General features: G+C 45.7%; 1 protein-coding gene and 1 long non-coding RNA gene across 4 annotated transcripts in view; one reads left to right on the top strand and one right to left on the bottom strand.

The window, feature by feature from the left end:
- LOC139750196 (uncharacterized) overlaps positions 1-17,500 on the bottom strand; it is a 1,037,082-nt gene that overhangs the window by 400,641 nt on the left and 618,941 nt on the right. Inside the window, exon 1 of one of the 2 annotated variants that reach the window (XR_011713100.1) lies at positions 5,133-5,425. The exons of the other annotated variant lie outside the window; for it this stretch is intronic. This is a non-coding gene — a long non-coding RNA (uncharacterized lncRNA). Of the gene's footprint in view, positions 1-5,132; positions 5,426-17,500 lie in introns of those variants that run through there. 2 annotated transcript variants of the gene reach the window in all.
- LOC139750194 (uncharacterized) overlaps positions 1-17,500 on the top strand; it is a 403,260-nt gene that overhangs the window by 161,195 nt on the left and 224,565 nt on the right. The window lies entirely within an intron of this gene.

Raw genomic sequence — 17,500 nt, 5'->3', positions numbered from 1 at the left:
ATATAACGTACATGTTAATCTAAATAAATTAAACCTCCTGTGTTAAAGTCTTATGTAGCTTTCAAGATCGATATCAAAACCTTTCAACACCACGGCAGCAGATGTTTTCACTACTGAACAATAACAAAAAAAATCAGCGTTTAAAGTGTCACAAGCACGCTGGCAGCGTTTAAGGCAATCCCTACCAACGCTGGAGGAACTGGAAGGTATCCTTGGCAATCATGTCAATGTTTAAAGGAACCCATATTAATGCCAGCAGCGTTTAAAGCAAACCAATAACAAAAAACGCCGGCAGCGTTTATAGCTTCCAATGACCACGTAGGCAGCGTATAATACCGCCCATGCCAACGGTAGCATATTTAACGACACATACGTCAACGCTGGCAGCGTTTAAAAACATGCCCACCATCGCTGGCAGCGTTTAAAGCTACCCCATGCCCATGTTAGCAGCGGTGAAGCGAACATTAAGAGGAGTTACCCCTAAATATCGTCGTCTGTCATCGTTGTCATTTTCTTTGTCAGCGTTATTTTTTCTACGTGTTACTCCATTTAAGTCTCATATAGTGAGAGTGTATTGTTATAAGTTTTCTTTTCTAAGTCTCAAGTTTCATTTTCTAAGTTATTAACAAATGTCCGTTGATAAATAAAATTATTCATTTTCCGTTAGGAAAGTGACGAGCCAATGAGAGACATATCCTCTAGCCCATGACGTCATCTGTAACCTGTCCTGCAATTGGCTGATGATCTGTTTATTCGATCACCCAAGAAAATTTTCAGGAATTATCAGTCTTGCTTTAAAAGAAAGAGGAAAAAAAAAAGACCTCGCCTGAATAAAATTATCAAAAAAAGACCATCTTAAAAACATTACATAAAAACGTACGTTGCTTAGAAAAAAAAAATATATATACGTATATATATTTCCTAATTCTCCCTCACCTCAAAAAAAATTTGCCATAATTTACGTGTTGCTGATTTCACAGAAACTCGGATTATGTTTGGAAGTGAAATTAGAATTTATGCGACAAGCAGATCATGATTAAATAAGGGGTAGTGCTTGTAGTTTTATATCCCGACCGGGGATGATCTACTGATATTACTGAATTTCCATCTGTACCTCCACTCATCCCCCACACCCACCATATATTCTTTTCTTACACATTTTTTAAACACGTTTTCTCTTCTCCCTTTCCTATCTAAGGCATTTATGTTCTCTTTCTCTTGCCTTTCTCCCTTTCTCTGTTTATCTTTTGCCTGTTTTCGTTTTCACACAGTGGCCGACACGACACCACTTAAGCACATCTCCCTCAGCTCTCTCATCCATATTCTTCTTATTGCCACACCTCTCTCTCACTCCATTACTCCTTACTCGAGCAATCCTTCTCACCCCTAATGTTATCCTTAAGCATCTAATTTCCAACACATCCACCCACTTCCGTCCTTTATCAACCGGGGTCCACGTTTTGCATCCATTACAGCACCATCGAGACTACTACACCAATAAACATATTAATAATTGCCCGCACACATTGCACCCAGAACCTTCGTCCCCTCACTCCCCCTATGCTTCACCTTAGCTTCCATACTTCCATCCACTACCATGTCCACTCTCAGGTATCTCAACCACTCTCCTTCCCTCAGGTTCTCTCTAAATCAAAATCATACTTCAGTCTCCTACCATGCCAAACTTAAAACCATTACATTTAGTCAAGTAAACTTTGAACATCATCTTTTCGTACACTCTTCCAGACTCAGACACCAACATAAGCAGTTTCTCATCCGCAAACAGCAAATGAACGAATTACTCTTAACCCTAACCACACCACCCTTAACAGACTGTAAACCCTCTCTCTCCAGTACACTCACATTTACCTCCATCACCCCCCATCGACAACACACACACACCCTTGCCGAAGACCCACCATCACATGGAACCACTCACCCTCCTCTCTTCCTACTCGTACACATGCCTTACTGACTGGTGTACTTAAGGTGAGGTGAAGTTTAACAGTGAGTTGGAAAGTGGTTGTTTAGTGTTTGTCCAGCTATTTCAGCGTGTATGTGTTCTGTCAGTGTTCTATAGGTTTAGGAAGTGGGGAGGAAGTGTGAGGCAGAGTTATGATTTTTAATCTTATTTCTTTTTTTGTTAGCCGAGACGGCAAAAGCAGCAGGAGACCCTAATCAAGGCCATCCCATTAACGCTACCTCGCGCGCGTGCGGGGGGAGGGGGTTGTCATTTCACGTGTGGCGGGGTGGCGACGAGAAAGAATAAACGCAGCAAGTATGAATTATGTACATGTGTATACATGTATATGTCTGCGTCTGTATATATATGTATACGTTGAAATGTATAGGTATGTATATGTGTGTGTGTGGACGTGTATGTATATACATGTATATGTATGTGGGTTGGGCCATTCTTTCATCTGTTTCCTTGCGCTACCTCGCTAACGCGGGAGACAGCGACAAAATATAATATAACATATATATATATATATATATATATATATATATATATATATATATCCCCCTCCCTCATGTAAAACGAAACGGGGGTTGGGGAGGGGGAAAGACAAGCCTATCCGTCATTCCTGGATGGGTTAATTTCAGCCACGAACTTCACGCAACCGGCGCCATTATGAACTTTTCACGTCACAGTTTTATCCTCGCGTCTGGCCGGCTATCCTCCTCACACACCTCCTCTCACTTGTTATCATACAGTTACACACATCCCGTACTACCACCCAATCATCGTATTACCATAGCTTCCCATACTATCATCCGATCATTGTATTACCATAGCTTTCCCTCTATTTGCCTACCGTTTTCTATTTCCAAGGTGTCGTTCCACCGGGATTTTCACCCATAAGTCCCGTATTGATAAAGTTGTTATCGTTAACCATCTGGAGTGCAGGATCTTCGCTGTACGTCTAGGAGGCTGCCCACCACGATCACTTAACGTAAACACTCGGAGTTTCGTGGTGACCTCAGGCAAATCGGTCAGATATATATATATATATATATATATATTCTAATTCCTGTAGTTCAACTCTTAATTACAGCTCCATGACCGCACTGGTTAGGAGTAACGAGTGGAAGATAATTAGCCAATTAACGCAAGGTAAATACAAAAGGTTTTGTTTGTAACAAAGAATGAGTTGTTTTTATGTGAGCGTTTGCAATTTTTTTCCCCCTCCCTTCATGGAAATGAAACACGTTCGGCTCAACCACAATACGTCGCTATTTTTCATTAAAGTTTTATGATTAATAAGATCATTTGAGGTAATTCAGTATTGCAATCAGGAGCATCGACGCGCTTACGTTCATTTCTGACATTTAAACATTCTTTATTTTTTTTTCATTCTTGAAGGCAAATGCATCGACGCATAACTAACAGAGCTTTGACGGATGCACGTGATCCTGTACACACGACCTAACCTGACCTGACCTTGATAGCCTGTCTTAACCTGACCTAACCTAACCTGACCTGACCTTGATAGCCTGTCTTAACCTAATCTTAACCTAACCTGACCTGACCTAAGCTAACCTGACCTAACCTAGCCTGTGTTAACCTAACCTAACTTTGCCTACTAGCCTGTGTTGACCTGACCTAACCCGACCTATCCTCACGGAACGTTACCAAACCAACCAAACGTGTCTTAACCTAACCTTAACTGGCCTATCCTCATGTCACGTAATGCGACCTAACCCATCCTCGCGTAACGTAACATAACCAACCCACCTTATCCTAACCTGGCCTATCCTCACGTATGGAAACGTGTAAACCCAAACTTACACCTAACCTATCCTCCTAACCTAACCTGGCCCATCCTCACTTATGGAAAAAGTAAACCCAAAACTTACCCTAAGCTAACCTATCCTTCCCTTAACTGACCTGGGATGATATGAGCCGATCCCACAGAGAGGAGGAGGAGGGTCCCCTGTTCACATATACACCGTCCCTCACATACCCTGTGTATCTCTTGTGTTCCTAAGGACGAAGGCTTGACCACGTCATGAACACACGGGTTCGAACAGAAAATGCGGTTATGAAAAAAACGCAAAAGACGAATTTTCTATTTTGAAATATGACGTTCATTACTTAACTGCAGGGATACAGAAGGCCGCTCCACCTGACTTCCTTTCTTTTTTCTTCACTACTTCACACGTCTTATATATTTCTGAGACAACGCGAGCTTATAGCGAACTAGAAACGTTAATACACACTTTTCCCGCCGACGACCTAACGCTCGATCGCTCGGGTGTCAAAGCATTAATATAAACGCTAATAATGATTTGAAAAATGAAATAAAAAAAACGTTTAATCTACCTAGCATTTGTGCTAGAAATGATTTAGAAGCAACACTACAAGATGGGCTTCAGCTGGGTTCAACTACCACGAAGATTCCAAGTTGTTTTTACAATCTTCGTGGACAACAAGGACGCCATGTAATCTACCAAGCGAAAGGACTTTGTATATATGACCGGCCGGTAAACCCCCACGTACTGATCGCTGGGAAATACGACGGTCACCCCAGGTGCGCCTCTCCACGACCCGTGACCTTGACCTCTGACCTATACGCTGCCGGAATGTCGGTACGTCAAAACTGGAACTTGTGCAGGCACAAGAGCACTGAATGTTACTGTTACCGGAATTCTCTCCGAGGGAAAGACTGAAAAACATACAGACAAACAGACATAAGACAGAACAAATCGACCCCCTCAGCAACAGTACAACAGATAACGCAGTACAACAGATAACGCAGTACAACAGATAACGCAGTACAACAAATAACGTAGTACAACAGATAACGCAGTACAACAGATAACGGTTTTGATAGAAAATTTTGAAGGAAACTTTCATTATCATCTTTACTGGTTGGTTACGTAGGGTTGAATCATAGACATGGCTATGACAAACACAAGTTTGTCTAGTTTATGTAATCATATCATTTTACCTCGTACTTCAACATCTTGTCTACATCTGTTTTCCCGCAAGATTAAAAATCTAAAAGTCTAGCAAATGTCACCGCGCGAAAATTTCCTTTAAAATTTTACTCTCGAGTTTCGCAATGAGATCAACACAATGACAGATAAATCTTGACCTGAACACATATGTGTGTGTATATATTTACCTTTGTGAGTTGAACGCTTCGTCAGGGTGGACGAGGAACCACACACACCTCCCGTCTTGCCCCACGAGTGTCTGTCCCAAATTAATCGTCTTACACACTTTTCCGTCTGCAGTTCACCACAACGTCTCCTCGAGGTTGACTTGTGGATGTTTGATCTAACATTTCCACAACAATGCGGACGAAAACACGTCAGAAACACGGACACCGGCACACAAGGAACAGGTAAACGAAACCACTCGCGACGGAGACAAACGTTCTGCTGATGATCCGGACCCTTCGAAGCTTCGGTGATGATTCACACGCCCTACACGTAGTGCGAACCACCGAACCGCTCGCTCGACCAGTGCTTCGAATCTTGAACGACGCCGGGTGACGTTACCTGCGTCTCGAACGTCGTCTTGATCCAAGACTACGTAAATAATTTACCAAAAATAATTAACTTTATTTCTTATCGTTTAATCTTTTATCATTACGGAACATCTGTTTAAAGGCCCTTAATGACTCGTAATAATTCCTCTGAGTAGAGAGAAATAATAACAATATTCGCTTCTTGGGGTCTTATATCTGACGGAAAGCAACACTGCATTCGGACAGGTTCGTGTAAACAAACCTGTACTCGTTAGTTAAGTCTGGAAGAGAGAGGAAAACGGGAAGAAGGAGAGTAATGACGATAAGGATAACGGCATCAAAGCTGTGTGTGTGGTTTTGCCCAACTGAATCGCGAGACGTGTAGAGAAATTAGAAAACGGGTCATAAAAACCAACCGCAACACACACACACACACACACACACGCGGTATTAACTCCTTGATTACGAACGAAACGACCCTTGGGCACAACGGTGCGACCCTTTGGCATGATGGCCTGGACAATGACCTGATCCTTAAGGGGGGTCAGGTTAAAGGGCAAAGGGTCACGCTGTGAGGTTTCTCCCACGTGCTGACGGTGGCTGTAATGGCGTAAGCCCCACTAGCCAAGCATTGAGTGTTATCCGTTGAGACGCATATGTTCCAATCTATATATACGCCATTTCCCGCGTTAGCGAGGTAGCGTTAAGAACAGAGGACTGGGCCTTTGTGGAATATCCTCACCTGGCCCCACTCTGTTCCTTCTTTTGGAAAAAAAAAAAAAAAAACCGAGAGGGGAGGATTTCCAGCCCCCCGCTCCCTCCCCTTTTAGTCGCCTTCTACGACGCGCAGGGAATACGTGGGAAGTATTCTTAATCCCCTATCCCCAGGGATAATATATATATATATATATATATATATATATATATATATATATATATATATATATATATATACATATATATATATATATATATATATATATATATATATATATATATATATATATATATAGTATATATATATAATACATATATAGTAAATCATTTCCGTTTATACGAAGAATAGCGATACAACCAACTTATGAGTTCGAAAGACCGTATATCACTCCCGATTTAGCGAACTTCTATGGTATACAACTGACCTAATAAGCTATTCTTTAGTACACTCCCTTTATAGCGAAGTACTCCATTATACACCCCCTTTTAAGAGAATCATTTCGCCCTTCAGTCGCACCCTCATTTATATGGACGCTATAACGCAATCCCGTTTAAGGAATGACTGCCCTTCACCCCCGTTAATGAGGACAGTACAATCACAGCCCCGTTTAAGTGAATTACCGGCCTTCAACCCCGTTAAAGAAGACACTATAGCCATTTCGGTATATATATGCATAAACCTAAAAGGGTTTACATCAACATTTATAAGTATACACATAAGAGAGTATACAAGCTCATCCATTTCGATATTAACCTATTTCAATTATTCATAACTGTCCCAAGGGACGAAGTTTCCGCGACCCAGGGCTGTGCGCTCCGTCCAGTGACAGGGAGATGTGGACGCCTTTGACGTGGGGAGTTCTCTGGCGTGGCTGTACTCCCAGTGAGACAGACTGAGCCCAAAGGTGGCATTTCACTCGCTGTGTAACCTACCGATTAAACTATACAGATATTACCCAGGCTGGGTCTGCTTCCTTGAACTCACAAGTCCACATGGATATCTGTGTTTCAATTCCAGGTTTACCTGAAAAAAAAAATATATACTGTTTCATTCTAGTTCACCTCGACGTCTGTGTTTCATTCTGGTTTACCTGGATGTTTGTGTTTCATTCTGGTTTACCTGGACGCCTGTGTTTCATCCTAGTTTACCTGGTCGCCTGTGTTTCATCCTACTTTACTTGGAGGCCTGTGTTTCATCCTAGTTTACCTGGACGCCTGTGTTTCATCCTAGTTTACCTAGACGCCTGTGTTTCATCCGAGTTTACCTGGATGCCTGTGTTTTATCCTAGTTTACCTAGACGCCTGTGTTCCATCCGAGTTTACCTGGACGCCTGTGTTTCATCCTAGTTTACCTAGATGCCTGTGTTTCATCCGAGTTTACCTGGATGCCTGTGTTTTATCCTAGTTTACCTAGACGCCTGTGTTCCATCCGAGTTTACCTGGACGCCTGTGTTTCATCCTAGTTTACCTGGACGCCTGTGTTTCATCCTAGTTTACCTGGACGCCTGTGTTTCATCCTAGTTTACTTGGACGCCTGTGTTTCATCCTAGTTTACCTGGACGCCTGTGTTTCATCCTAGTTTACCTGGACGCCTGTGTTTCATCCTAGTTTACCTGGACGCCTGTGTTTCATCCTAGTTTACCTGGACGTCTGTGTTTCATCCTAGTTTACCTGGATGCCTGCGTTTCATCCAAGTTTACCTAGACGCCTGTGTTCCATCCGAGTTTACCTGGACGCCTGTGTTCCATCCGAGTTTACCTGGACGCGTGTTTCATCCTAGTTTACCTGGAGGTCTGTCGTCTGTCCTCCGCGTAAACTTACCGTGGCAGCAAAACTTTTCGTTTAATCGAACTATACCCTGAGGGTTAACGATCGTTTAACCGTGTTATACTAACGCAGTTAAACCTTGTTAATCCATACCATACACTGGCAGTAAACCCTCGTTAATCCGTATCATACACTGGCGGTAAACCCTCGTTCATCCATACCATACACTGGCAGTAAACTCTCGTTGATCCGCACTGTACGTCAAACTTCGTTTATTCGCTTGTGTCAAAGCGTCCAATCAGAGAAGGGGAAGGTACGAACACACACACACACACACACACACACACACACACACACACACACACAGCACAGAGAGAGAGAGAGAGAGAGAGAGAGAGAGAGAGAGAGAGAGAGAGAGAGAGAGAGAGAGAGAGAGAGAATCATTCTCGTTTAAACGAACGATTGCAGCAGTACAGCCCCAATTGGAAACGAAACTCCTGTATGTACGAATTACTGTATGACCCTCGATTTAGCGAACTTCTGTACCACACAACCTAACCTAACGAAGTACTTCATTCTTTGCTCACTCCCTTTATAGCGAACTACTGCATTATAACCCCTTTTAATGGAATCATTCAGCCCTTCAGCCGCACCCTCGTTTATATGGATGTTATAGTCGCAACCCCGTTTTAGAGAATGCTCGCCCTATACCCTCGTTAATGAGGACAGTGCAATCACAGCCCCGTTTAAGTGAATTACTGGTCTTTAACCCCGTTTCAGAGGAAACTAAAGTAAAAAACCCATATAAGAGAATCATTGCCCCTCAACTTCGTTAACATGGACGACACAGTCGCAACCCCGGTTAAGAGAATTACTACCCCTCAACTTCATTTACGTAAACACTACTGTCGTAATCCCGTTTAAAAGGATTATCACTCTACACCCTCGTTTACATGGACACGTCTTGAAACCCCGTTTAAGAGAATTCCTCCCCATCACCTCCGTTTAAGAGGACCGCAGCCACAGTCCCAACCCCGCTTAAGGAGAACTGCTGCCCCTCGACCCTGGTTACACGGACACGTTACGTTATCGGGACCGACGCGCCCTAGACATTAAAACTTAACTGCGCCTTTCAAAACACGTCCCTGTGAGAGCGCTTTTAGATATGAAGGCATCACTCTCCATGATGACATGAAGTAGACACAACCTTCCGCAGGTTCGAAGGTTGGAGAGAGAGAGAGAGAGAGAGAGAGAGAGAGAGAGAGAGAGAGAGAGAGAGAGAGAGAGAGAGAGAGAGAGCAAGCCAGCCAGCCACTAGCTAGCCAGCCAGCCAGCTAGCAGGAAGGAGGGAGAGAGAGAGAGAGAGAGAGAGAGAGAGAGAGAGAGAGAGAGAGAGAGAGAGAGAGAGAGAGAGAGAGAGCAAGCCAGCCAGCCACTAGCTAGCCAGCCAACCAGCTAGCAGGAAGGAGAGAGAGAGAGAGAGAGAGAGAGAGAGAGAGAGAGAGAGAGAGAGAGAGAGAGAGAGAGAGAGAGAGAGCAAGCCAGCCAGCCACTAGCTAGCCAGCCAACCAGCTAGCAGGAAGGAGAGAGAGAGAGAGAGAGAGAGAGAGAGAGAGAGAGAGAGAGAGAGAGAGAGAAGAGAGAGAAGAGAGAGAGAGAGAGAGAGAGAGAGAGAGAGAGAGAGAGAGAGAGAGAGAGAGAGAGAGAGAGAGAGAGAGAGAGAGAGAGAGGCTACGAGGAAGTGCGTACGAAAGGTTTTAAGACGAGGATGGTGTGTGTGTGTGTGTGTGTGTGTGTGTGTGAGGGCTGTGAGGGAGAGGAGAGTGAGTGAGAGTGATAGAACGGAGGACTGAGTGAGAGGTGAGATTGAGGAAGGGGAGAGAGAATGGAGAGCGGGGATAGAGGCATGGCAGGCCGAGGAGATAGTGGGAGAGGCACACTGGGAGAGGCACACTGGGAGAGGAAGGACAGCGTTAGGAAAGGATACAGAGAGAGGAGAAAGGATTCAGGTTGGGTAGGAAGGGCAGGGTAGTGTATATATGAGCGTGTGTGTGTGAATCAATACATAAGATGAAAGACATGATATATATACGATATATGGAAAGCTGTGTAGGTATGTATATTTGCGTGTGTGTGGACGTATGTATATACATGTGTATGGGGATGGGTTGGGCCATTTCTTTCGTCTGTTTCCTTGCGCTACCTCGCAAACGCGGGAGACAGCGACAAAGCAAAAAAAAAAAAATAAAAAAAAATATATATATATATATATACATACAGAGTTACAAAATCAGGCAACACATACATAGTAACGACACACACACACATCATGGAAGACATGCATGAAACACAGGCGTCAAGATGCATCATGACAGACACACACGAAGTGCCACCAATGACACCATCATGAGAAGGAGGGGACAGGCGAGGTTATGACACACACGCAGGCGGTACCTCGAAAGAACAACCCAAACATCACAACCCAAAAATTACTTCACAACTCCATAATGAAGCAAAGGAACAGTTCAGTACCCAATCATTAGATCAAAGGACTCCAGAGTGAAAGTTATACAGACGAGAATCCTACGTGAGGAGGGGGTGAAGAAGGAGTGTTAAGAGTGCGTTTTACACTCTAAGATCCGGAGGTACAGTCACCACCACACCCAGCCAGCCAGCCAGGGGAAGGGCGACATACCTTCGAGAATACGGAAGTGACTCTGAGTGGCGGTGGTGAGGCTCACGAGGGAGGTGGAGACTCATGCACGGAGGCTGTGGTCTAGATGGCCTCTCGCCATCTGTACTCGAGGGTGGCGGAGCTCCACTTCTGGCGAGCTCTCACATGACCTTCCTCGAGTAAAAGGATCGTCTCGGTGGAAGGGAGGAAAGCCAATGTTATAGCAATATTCAAAGATGGTGACGGAGAATATGCCCTGTAATAAGGGCCAGTGGCCGCTACCGAAGCCTGATATACAAGACTGCAGAGTCTCGGGCAGTAAGTGGAGGGGGTTTCTCCTCTCACGTACGCTGGCCAAAGCAGGGCACAAACGTGGGTCCAGAAGAGGAACAGATTTGGGTGTGACGAATCTAGAGTGGATTTCGGCGAACGAGTCGTCAACAAGATCATGGAAGAAAGGGACGAGTGGGAGGACGAACAGCTTCCTGGACATGTCAGAGTTCCTTTGATACTATCCCGACCGCAGGAGAGTCACGATGAAGGCAAACATCCGAGCTGGAGTCACAGCACGGCTGCTCACGCGGACCCACACCTGTCTAACCGGAGGGAAGCGAAAACACACACGTCGGGCGGGCCTTCTCAAGCTGGACGGACGAGGGTGCGAGGGTGACGACTGGCGTACGGCGTACCCCAGGGGTCAGTGCTGGGGACCACATCAATATTGACCCTGATCTACGTAAAAATGATCGACCGCATGACGAAGCGGATCTGTAATTACATATAATTATTTTCTTTTTCTTTTTTGGCTGATGATGCTGAGATTATTAACGAAGCGAGAAGCAAAATGATCGGAACTAGATGCAACAGTGGTCGGACCGCTGGCGTATGGAGTTGAACCCTTTCGATACCTGTAAAGCCACAGAGATGGAGAAAGGGTTCACACACACCAAACGGTGTGTACTGTACCAGGGAGGGAAAGTATGAACTCGCACTGTGAGAGGGACAGATTTCTACGAGGCCATGATGACCATAACATACACCAGGTCTGCCATAGCAAAAGAGAGTCCAGGACGAGATGGCACAACTGGATGTCAGGCAAGAGAAGTGCACGGGGGGACCTGAGGATACCATGCACGGGGGGGACCTGAGGAGGCCATGCACGGGGGGGACCTGAGGATGCCATCCTTCAGCCAACAGACTTGAGGGCCAGAGGACCAAGCTGTAGCGAGGATCAGGGACATGAGACTACACCTGGAGGCTTCCAGGACCTATACGAAGATAACACAGGGATCAAGACGCAGGGCCCCAACGGTGTACACCTTCCTCCCGCATGTAAAAATAAGCAGAAATCAAATGGTTAATAACACACACACACACACACAAACACACACACACACACACACACACACACACACGCGCGCGCGCGCCGCGTTCCCCCATTTTCTAACAATTGATGAAGATGATAAACGAGTGAGGATGAAAATTATGCCCCGGGAAAACACCTTAAAGATTCAACAGTTTTTGTTTTATCTTTAATCAAGTTGAAACTTCCTCCTTTTCCTCTCACTCTCGTCCTCCTCCTCTTCCTTCTCTTCCTCATCCTCTTCCTCTTTCCCTCACTCTATTCCTCTTCCATTTCTTCCTAGTCTCTTCTTCTTCTTCCTCCTCCTCCTCTTCCTTCTCTTCATAGTCTCTTCCTCCTCCTCCTCTTCCTTCTCTTGCTCCTCCTCTTTGTCCCCATTCTCCTACTCTTCCTTCGATTCCCTCCCTCTTACATCACTCGTGTGGACTCCTCTTCTCCTCTCCTCCTCTTCCTACCTTGTTCCTCTCACCATCTTCCTCCTCCTCCTCCTCCTCCTCTTCCTACCTTGTTCCTCTCACCATCTTCCTCCTCCTCCTCCTCCTCCTTCGCCCCGCCCCAGTCGCCGGACTCCCCTTCCCTCCCCGTTCCCCCAGCAGGTCGTCCACGACTGTTTTTCCCAGTGTGACTGATAGTGGTGGGTAAGTTATCAAATAGTCTCGTTACCCGTATGACTCTTGTAATGAACACAGGCAGCTCCAGCCCTCCCCCAAGACCCGGGGAGTGTGGAGGGAGGGGAATATGTCTGGGGAGAGGAGGATGCTGGGGAAATGTGGGGGAGGGAAGGATGTCACGATGTTTGGGGAGGGGAGGATTCTGGAGAGCGTGGAGATGAATGGATGCTCAGTAGGATGCTTGGGGGAGTGTGGGGAGCGGAGGATGCTGGGGGAGTGTGGGGAGGGGAGGATGTTGGGGGAGTGTGGGGAGGGGAGGATGTTGGGTGGGTGTGGGGAGGGGAGGATGCTGGGGAGTGTGGGGAGGGGAGGATGCTGGGGGAGTGTGGGGAGGGGAGGATGTTGGGGGAGTGTGGGGAGTGGAGGATGCTGGGGGAGTGTGGGGAGGGGAGGATGCTGGGGGAGTGTGGGGAGGGGAGGATGCTGGGGGAGTGTGGGGAGGGGAGGATGCTGGGGGAGTGTGGGGAGGGGAGGATGCTGGGGGAGTGTGGGGAGGAATGTTTGAGGCGGAGGGGGCCAGGGGGAGGAGCGTTGGCTGGCCAGAGGTGCGATGAGGCTCAAGACACAGGTACAGAAACAAATAAGAATCATTATTAGATTTACACACACACACACACACACACACACACACACACACACACACACACACACACACACACAAGACACACACACACCCGACATCCGACTCCCACAGGAGCGACCTGCCCAGGCTATGGTCCACACCCTTCGATAGACGAGACCACGATACACCCACGCAACAGCATCAAGTGTCCCTCAACTTTGAGAGAATGATGCCACGGGAGCCGAGCGGATACACCCACCGTCCGCCCGCCCCCTTCCCTCCCAGGAGTCTGGTGCTGATGCGAAAAAATAATCAATCAGGAGTGTGGCGTCGTCGACCCACGGATACTTATAAGCCTACAAACGGATACACTACTGAGGAACACCTAGGGCAGGGCGTGTCTGCAGAACCCTCACGTAAGCTCTGGAGTAGACCAAGTGAACCGGTGTGCCACACTGACGCCCGGTAACACTGTCCACTTGACGTATGATTACCTCCGTGTCATCAGAGGGAGCGAGGGATGTAGACGGAGAAAAGAAAGCAGATGAAAAACGTCGTTTTCTTCTCATTCAATTCGACCCACGTCAATGCGTCATCATTTTCGAATCTGGAACGATGTTGAAATCTAAGCTGGGCATTTTTTTTTTCCTTATTGATCGCCATCTGTTGTTTAATCATTTACACGATATTACTTAAGATAAAAGATAACCTGCTTAATTGTACTTCTGGTAAACGCTATAGTCCTACACTGTAGTTCACGGTCGATCATCACTTGCTAAACGGTTCGTCTAACGGTTCGTCTACTCCGCTAACCTGTGCTTTTCGGGACATCATCATGATCAGTTAGCCGTTAATCTACAACTTGGGTCAACAGTAATACTGATGCACTACACCGTAGGTAAATGTTAATCATCCAAGCTACTATTTAGTCAAAAGAGGAATGGGATCTTACTTCGTGTTCAACTCTCTCAAGTAAACCGACTGGTTTCTGGCTCTGGTGATGGTGGTAGACTTGATCAACCTGCCATGTTCTGCAGGCCGGAAACACAGCTTCATTTACGAGCACATCTGTTGCGTTCAGTTATTTAACAAGTTAATAATTAACGTCATTAATAAAGTGTGTGTATTAATGACACACGCCACAATATGCAACATTGGAATGTTTAAAAGATTTATCAGATTATTACGATCATGTGCAAACAATCAATCCTAGTAATTAGCATTCTAAATAAGGAGTTTCTTTAACATGATATACTAGAAAATTAGGCTGTAATGTGTGTGAGTGTGTGTGTGTATATATATATATATATATATATATATATATATATATATATATATTTATATATATATATATATATATATATATATATATATATTCCTATGAGTCCACGGGGAAATTAAACATGATAAGTTCCAAAGTGCATTTTCGTGTAATAATCACATCATATATATATATATATATATATATATATATATATATATATATATATATATATATATATATATAGGGGAGAAAGAATACTTCCCACGTATTCCCTGCGTGTCGTAGAAGGCGACTAAAGAGGGTGGGGGGTGCAGTGAGGATATTCCCTCAAAGGCTCAGTCCTCTGTTCTTCACGCTACCTCGCTAAAGCGGGATATGGCGAATAGTATAAATAAGAAAATGTGTGTGTGTGTGTGTGTGTGTGTGTGTGTGTGTGTGTGTGTGTGTGTGTGTGTGTGTGTGTGTATGTGTGTGTGGTGTGTGTGTGTGTGTGTGTGTGTGTGTGTGCACTAGCGCCAGTAACAGACTAAAATAGGCCACATTCTCACACAAACATTCTCTAGCTGTCATGCGCAATGCACCAAAAAGACAGCTGCCTGTCCACGACGGTTGTGGAATGTGTCCCCTGCAGCCCAAGGCTGCGCTACTTCCAGTAGCAGAGAAACGTGGACTTCTGTTAAGTGAGAAGTTCTTTGACGACAATGTCTGTGAAGGTGACTTTTCACTCGCGGCATAACCTCGAGCAGGCAGAGTACGGTAACACTTCTGTATACACATGATCTAATACACATGCATATCATTATCATCACATCATTATTATCAAATTATCATCACATCATTATTATCAAGTTATCATCATATCATTATTATCAAATTATCATCACATTATTATTATCAAATCATCATCATATCATTATTATCAATTTATCATATCATTATTATCAAATTATCATCATCACATCATTATTATCATCATATCATTATCATCAAATTATCATCACATGCATATCATTATCAAATTATCATCATTATCAAATTATCATCATTATCAAGAGGGGGTTCCAGGATCACACCACCCTTCTCCTCCTCCACCCACCATCCAGGGGCTGCTGGAGCTCCGAGGCTGAGCCACTTCCAGCAGACGGGGGTCCTCCACTGTGGGGAGGTTCCAGGGTGAGGCAATGATCCTTTTTGTCAACAGTTGATGGTGATGATGAAGCCCGGCCCAAGGTGACTTTTCACTCGTGTTTCAACACAAGCAGGTGTCAGGCAACACTGTATATATATATATATATATATATATATATATATATATATATATATATATATATATATATATATATATATATATATATATATCAACCTATACACATATACATACACATACACAGACATATACATGTATACACACGTACATATTCCTATTTTATATATATATATATATATATATATATATATATATATATATATATTATCCCTGGGGATAGGGGAGAAAGAATACTTCCCACGTATTCCCTGCGTGTCGTAGAAGGCGACTAAAAGGGGAGGGAGCGGGAGTCTGGAAGTCCTCCCCTTTCGTTTTTAATTTTCCGAAAGTAGGAACAGAGAAGGGGGCCAAGTGAGGATACTCCCTCAGGCTCAGTCCTCTGTTCTAAACGCAACCTCGCTAACGCAGGAAAAAGGCGAATGAGGAAAAAAAAAAAAGAGGTAGCGTTAGGAAACGACGAAGAACGACCCATCCACTCATATACACACAGATATACATAAAAGACCATACACGCACATATACATGCATATACATATCAACCTATACACATATACATACACATACACAGACATATACATATATACACACGTACATATTCCTATTTTCTTGCCTTCATCCATTCCTGGCGCTACCCCGCCACAAAGGAAACAGCCTCACTACCCCCCTGCTACAGCGAGGTAACTCTCAGGACCTCGTCAATAAGGATGAAGAAGCGAAGCGGGCCCCATGTTGGGATGCCCTGTGGCACACCGCATGTGAGGAGGGGGGTCGTGAGGTGCAGGTGGCCTCCAGCCTCACCCAGAGGGGGGTCGTGAGGTGTAGGTGGCCTCCCGCCTCACCCAGAGGGGAGTCGTGAGGTGCAGGTGGCCTCCCCCTCACCCAGAGGGGGGTCGTGAGGTGCAGGTGTCCTCCCGCCTCACCCAGAGGGGAGTCGTGAGGTGCAGGTGGCCTCCCGCCTCACCCAGAGGGGGGTCGTGAGGTGCAGGTGGCCTCCTACCTCACCCAGAGGGTAGTCGTGAGGTGCAGGTGGCCTCCAGCCTCACCCAGAGGGTAGTCGTGAGGTGCAGGTAGCCTTCCCCTCACCCAGAGGGTAGTCGTGAGGTGCAGGTGGCCTCCCGCCTCACCCAGAGGGGGGTCGCGAGGTGCAGGTGCCCTGATTCAGAGGGCTTGGCATCGCCCGGTCAGGTAGTCCGCCAGCCCGTACGAGACGAGACTCCCGGGTAGTAGTCCCAGGTCGACGGCTTTCTTTATGACGACGTTGTGGGTCGACCGAGCGGTCGAATGTCCCAGTGCCACGGCGGGCTTGCGCTTCTCCTAAGTCGCCGGGGGGGGAATACAAGCTAGGAAGGCCGACGAGGCAGTGTGAGTGGTGGGGGAAGACCAAACACTTCTTAACTGTAAAAGTCAGACGGGTGAGGTTGGGGGTCTGGGGAAGTTGGAGTGATGGCAACAGGTCGTGGGGGTAGAGAGAGAGAGACTCTGGGTTTGGTGGACTTGGGTAGTGGACTGACCTATGCCACTTTCCAAAAGCTGTGGGGGGCATTCAACAGTGGTCCACTGAAGCATTTCATTATGGCGATGAGCGGCGTAGTTACGTCGTGGGAGAATTCCTCGTACACTCTCGCTGGAAGATCTATATGGGCGTGGTTGAGCGTTTAGGTTTTCACGGGCTGAGGGTGGGTGTGTGTGTGTGTGTGTGTGTGTGTGTGTGTGTGTGTGTGTGTGTGTGTGTGTG

Source organism: Panulirus ornatus, chromosome 9, assembly GCF_036320965.1.
Source record: "Panulirus ornatus isolate Po-2019 chromosome 9, ASM3632096v1, whole genome shotgun sequence".
NCBI lineage: Eukaryota > Metazoa > Arthropoda > Malacostraca > Decapoda > Palinuridae > Panulirus > Panulirus ornatus.
This window is presented reverse-complemented; position numbering and strand designations above follow the sequence as displayed.